At 39.3% G+C, this 6,015-nt stretch overlaps 1 long non-coding RNA gene across 1 annotated transcript; it reads right to left on the reverse strand.

The window, feature by feature from the left end:
• Window positions 1-285: 285 nt before the first annotated feature.
• On the reverse strand, window positions 286-2,873 carry LOC146515161 (uncharacterized). The gene is made up of 2 exons (XR_014874969.1): window positions 939-2,873; window positions 286-861 (listed from the first exon to the last, which is right to left on the reverse strand). It is a non-coding gene; the product is annotated as an uncharacterized LOC146515161 (long non-coding RNA).
• Window positions 2,874-6,015: the final 3,142 nt, after the last annotated feature.

The following is a 6,015-nucleotide window of genomic DNA, read 5'->3' on the forward strand; positions in this document are numbered from 1 at the left end:
GGTTTAATCACATTAAATATGCATTAGCATTGTGCTGCAATACAAAATCTAATTAATTAATTTGTGCATACCAGATTATTTGAGCAAATAGGTTTTTCAAAACACAGTTGAAGCTCATGCAATATTTTGTTTTTTGTATGTGAGTTTAGACACATCCAAAGCCAGAAGTGACAACCCAACACAGCCACATCTGAGTTTTCCTAAGACATAAGGATGCAACAGACAGTGCATCTTGTGAAAGGAGCTTTTCTGCTTTGAGGATAATTAAAAACTATTTATGGTCAACTATAGGGATGGGTATTGATAAGATTTTCACGATTCCGATTCCATTTTCGATTCTGTTTAACGATTCGATTCTTTATCGATTCTCTTATCGATTCTTTTTTTTAAAAAAGGAGAACACTAAGGTCAAATAGCTTAGATCTTTGTTTTATATCTTCTCTTTGAACAAGATAGAAATTTAGGAGTAACATGGCCTTACAAACCCAACAGTGAGATCTTAAGAGATCCACAGCCTACGGCTCTTCAATTGGGTGTCACAGGGTCCCCAGGAAAAAAATTGTAAATGTAAAATAATAAAATAAATACTCTTCTGTAGCAATAACAAAGTATAACATAAATTATTCTGTAGCAATTACACAAGAATATCCAGTAATGTCCCTGCCTACAATTAAACACATTCACTTACCGAAAATCGGGGGCATCTGCTGTGGCAAATGGGTGCAAGCCTTTTACCACAAACTTAGTCACTGCTTGGTGACATTCGTCTATCCTGGCCTGAAAGGAGACGCTACCGGTAGACTGCAGCGAGAACTGCCAGCATCTGAGGCAGCCAGACTCTGTCTCTCTCATCATGGTCACCTAAATGCACATAATGGCAGGTTTTGTAATAAGGCAGATCGCGCTAACATAATATGCACTGTTAGTTGATTATTTACCTGCCGCATTAACGGGAGAGGACGCGCAAATGTTACCGCTGCTGCTGGGTTGAGATTCACGAGTCCGGAGCGGAATTAAAAACACGACATTCATTTAAGGTCATCGCGTGTTTTGTGAGCAAATGCTTTTGCACATTCGTAGTGTTTCCTCCCTTAAATGAAATATCTACTTTGCAATTATTGCAAGTTGCCCTGTTGTCATCCGTTCTCGTAAAGTATAACCAAACGTTTGAGCGTTTAAGCCGCTTAGGCGCCGTGTTTCCTGCCAGGTAAATGACGCTCTGCAATGTGGTGACGTCATTCGGGGCGACTGGAATCGATAAGGGAATCGTTTGCAAAAATGGCAAACAATTCCAAGGAATTGAAACAGTGGGAACCGGTTCTCAACAAGAACCGGTTTTCGATACCCATCCCTAGTCAACTATGACAGAGGAAAGACTGTCCAATCTGTCTACACTCGGTATTGAGTCCAAAAGCACAAAAGCATTGGATTTGGATGAGTTTGTCAGACGGTTTGCTCACCAACATGGAAATCAGTGCATTCAGTTGTTGTAGACACAATATTGTTCAACATGGCCTAATGTAATGAAAAATAAAGTACTTGACTAGTGAACCCTGATATTGAAAAAAAAAAAAAATTTCATGTTATTTTGTTCAGTGTTTTTTGTAAAATGCAGATTTCTGACCTTTTGGTGTAAATGTTAGGATGTAATACACTTTTGAACATATTTCCAACATAAAAAGAGTATGAAACTTAATTAAAAATACAAGTCCAACCTAATCCACCTTGTGTTGTGTAGGTTTCTGGATTTTGTACTTATTGGGATATATGCTTATTTGTTGCATAGGCTATACAGTATATAAAATCCAAAATATTTTTTAATGTAACTGAAATATTTAGTTATTTGGGCTAATGCCAAAAAGAATGTTAGACTATGTTATATTAAACATGCAATTTACTGCAAATTGATGTATTTTAACTATATATGGCATGTATTAGAAAATGTAGCACCTGCAAATGTGTAAAGAAATTGCTTTGACCCTATCTGATCTCCATGCCACCCCAAAAAATTTTCTCTAGATCCGCCCCTGACTGTGGCCTTATAAACACTGAGGCCACCTACCTGTTCAACTGATTGTGAGTGTAATTATGTAATCATCCAATCACATGTCAGCTGCTTAAAGGATTTAGAGATGTAGACATGTTCAAGATGAAAGTGACTTTCAACATGGCACGGTTGCTGGTGCCAGATGGACTGGTCTGAGTATTTCAAAAACTGCTGAGTTTCCCACTACCATCTGCTGAGTTTACCTGGAATGGTCTGAAAAAGAGAAACTATCCATTGAGAAGCAGTTCACAGGAGAATGGCCAGTCTGATTGAGCTGATAAGAAGGCAAATATAACTTAAAAAAACCCCACTTGCTACAAGAAAAGTATGCAGAAGAGCATCTCTGAATACACAACATATCGAACCTTGACACAGCTGGTTTGAAGATCACATCATATGCTATTCCCGTCAGGAAAGTGAGGCTACAGTTTGCACAGACTCGCCAAAGCTGGACAAAAGGAGATCAGAAAAACATTTCTTGGTCTGATCAATCTGCAGTGAAATTCATGTGGCTGCATTAGAATTTTATCTATCCTGCCTTTTAAAAATGGTTTGGGCTGTGGTGTGATGATATGGAGGATATTTTCTTGGCACATCTATTGTGTCAGTGTGTTCAAGGCCCCAACAGTCCAGAGAAAAAAAAAAATCCTCATAAGGGAAACTCGGCCTCAGTAGATTACTTCGACACAACCAGAATTCCTGTGCAAAGAAGAGACAGAGATGAGGAGACGACAAAATCAGAATAGGCCAAACTTCCGATATGAGTGGATATCACTAACAAGATCAGGCATCAGATGAGGGAATTCATTCATCCCAGTTAAATAGGGGACCCTGGGGTGGCTGTAGCTCAGGTGGTAGAGCAGGTCATCTACTGATCAGAAGGTTGGTGGTTCGATTCCTGGCTTCCCCTAGTCTGCATGCCAAATATCCTTGGGCAAGATACTAACCCCAAATTGCTCTCCGATGCATCCATCGGAGTATGAATGTGTGTGAATGTTATCTAGAAAAGCACCTAGAGAAATGTGCTTGTGCGAATGGGTGTGAATGGGTGAATGCACAAGTTGTGTAAAGCGCTTTGAGTGCTCAGAAGAGTAGAAAAGCGCTATATAAGAACCAGTCCATTTACCCATGACCCTATTGGGGACACTCACATGGGAATTTTAAAAAGTTCCCTCCTGACCTCTGTTTGTTTTCGGTGTTTTTTTGACAGTCCCTCATCTCGAGCGCATCATGTTCAGCTTTGTTTCCTGTCTCATTACTCCTGATTTGTTCCTCCTGTGTTCCCAGCTGCTGCTGCCACTTCCTTGATCCCTACTCCCTCATTCATATATATATGTATATATACACATATATAATTCGTGTTTTTCCCAGGTTAGTTGGCATTATTTCTTGCTTGCTTGTTAACCAGCCTAAATAAACCGCTCACTTTTTGTTTAGACCAGGCCTGTCTTCAAGCTTATGGATTTTGATCATCTCTACAAAAATTATTGTTTAAAGGCTTTTAGCTGCTGTCAAAATTACTGTTTTCCTTGCTCATTATTTTTAATTATTTGAGTTCAATTCCACCATCAGGCTGGGGCCTTGCTGTGTGGAGTTTGCATGTTCTCCTGATGTTTGCGTGGGTTGCCTCTGGGTACTCCGCCTTCTTCCCACCGTAGCTTGTGGGGATAGGTTAATTGATTAATCCAAAATTGCCCACAGGTGTGAATGTGCGAGTGAATGTGAGTGCGAATGGTTGTCTGTCTCTATGTGTTAGACTGGCAACCTGTCCAGGGTGTACCCCGCCTCTCGCCCTATGACAGCTCCAGCACCCCCCGCGACCCTGAAAAGGATAAGCGGAAGCGAATGGATGGATGAATGAATAAATGGATAAGATATCAAGCTCTATTTAATTCAAAATCAAAGCTTAGAGGTGGGTGTTTAAAAGCACCTTAAAAGTCTCAAGGTTACAAGCAGCTCTTATATGGTTTGGTAGATTATTCCACAGTTTTGTGGCTGCAACAGAGAAGGCACGATCATCTCTACTTTTCTGATTTGACCTCGGAACATTTAGGAGCAGCTGGTTGTTTGACTCTAGTACTGTTGTTCATGGTGTTTTAGAAGTTCCTTTAAATGTGATGGGGAAAGACCATTAAGACAGTTAAAAACCAGTAGCAAAATTTTGAAATCAATTGTGTAACAAACAGGAACTAGTGTTATATGTTCCCATTTTCCAGTTCCTGTTAACAAATGAGCAGAAGCACTTGCAGCATTACATGCATTACTTGCATCCCTTTATTACTTGCAGCATTACATGCTGCAAGTAATAAAGGGATGATCTAAATCGACATAGATAGATTTCAATCTCATCAGCAAAGCAGTGTAAAGAGATATTATATAGGAAAATAAGTATGGCCCGTGACAAACTCCACAAGTAAGAGGTTGTAGCTAAGGGAACATCTACAGTGTGAATTATTTTCAGCAATCAACAAAATGCAGTGAATGAACAAAAGAGAAATTTAAATCAAATCAATATTTGGTGTGACCACCATTTGCCTTCAAAACAGCATTGGTTCTTCTAGGTACACTTGCACACAGTTTTTAATGGAACTCAGCTTTGGTTGTTCCAAACATCTTGGAGAACTAACCACAGATCTTATGTGGATGCAGGCTTCCTCACATCCTTCTGTCTCTTCATGTTATCCCAGACACACTGGATGATGCTGAGATCAGGGCTCCGTGGGGTCCATATCATCACTTCTAGTACTTCTTGTTCTTCTTTAATTTTAAAAAAAAAATGCGAAATTTGTTCTAAGGGTTGTTCTGACATCTCAGTTCCAATAGATTTTATGGCTTGGTCAGAGGGCCCGGTGGCGCCAGTGTCCGGCAGCCTCGCCTCTGTCAGTGCGCCCCAGGGCAGCTGTGGCTACAATGTAGCTTGCCATCACCAGTGTGTGAATGGGTGAATGACTGAATGTCGTGTAAAGTGCTTTGTGGTCCTTAGGGACTAAGTAAAGCGCTATACAAATACAGGCCATTTACTATTTTACCATTTATTTTTTGGTGGGTTGGGTCTTACAGGGTTAATTGCAGACTTTCACTAATCTGTTTCAATTCAATTCAATTTTATTTATACAGCGCCAAATCACAACAAAAGTCGCCTCAAGGCATTTCATAGATACAGAGAAAAACCCAACAATCATATGACCCCCTATGAGCTGCTTTGGCGACAGTGGGAAGGAAAAACTCCCTTTTAACTGGAAAAAACCTCTGGCAGAATTTGGTTGTAACAGCAGCAAGAAAAACACATATACAAACAAACAGGGCACAGGACACAGAACAGAAACAAACACATTTTTTTTTACATATTTACATCAAAGACAATAGTTACCAAAAACTATTCTTTTTTTTTTTTGGATCAGTTGTTGATGTGCTCTTGAATTCATTTTGTTGGGCCAGCCACTCCTGGGAAGATTCACTGCTTTCATCATTTTGAGATCTTTTAGCCCACTTCACTTTGTCAGACAGGTTAACTACCCCATACGATGGCTTGTTGATGAATGCACATTATCTTTGTTTATTTACAAGAAATGTTTGCACATTCTTGATATTTTTGAAGGATTTTAGCTTGACTCTGTATAAAATAGAGCAATTTACAAACATAGTAATCTATTTTCCAGTCAAACGTTGTCCAATGAAAATCAGTTATATTAAACTTTCATAAAAGTCATGACTGAGTTTATTGGAACTGACCGTGAACCCTTTCAGATTTTTAACTTATCCACCAAGGAGAAATGGAGACATTTCAGCAGTTCAGAATATATTGAGCAACAATTAGGTGATTACTAAAGTCATTATGTTTCACTATCTCAGGTACACAAAGTCAAAATGACAATAAAAGTTATTTCTCAAATTGTAACTGGCATGGCTGTTAGCAGTAGAGATGGCACGATACCACTTTTTTATGTCCGATATGGATATCATAAATA

This window comes from Neolamprologus multifasciatus, chromosome 7 (assembly GCF_963576455.1).
Source record: "Neolamprologus multifasciatus chromosome 7, fNeoMul1.2, whole genome shotgun sequence".
In the NCBI taxonomy this organism is placed as follows: Eukaryota; Metazoa; Chordata; class Actinopteri; order Cichliformes; family Cichlidae; genus Neolamprologus; species Neolamprologus multifasciatus.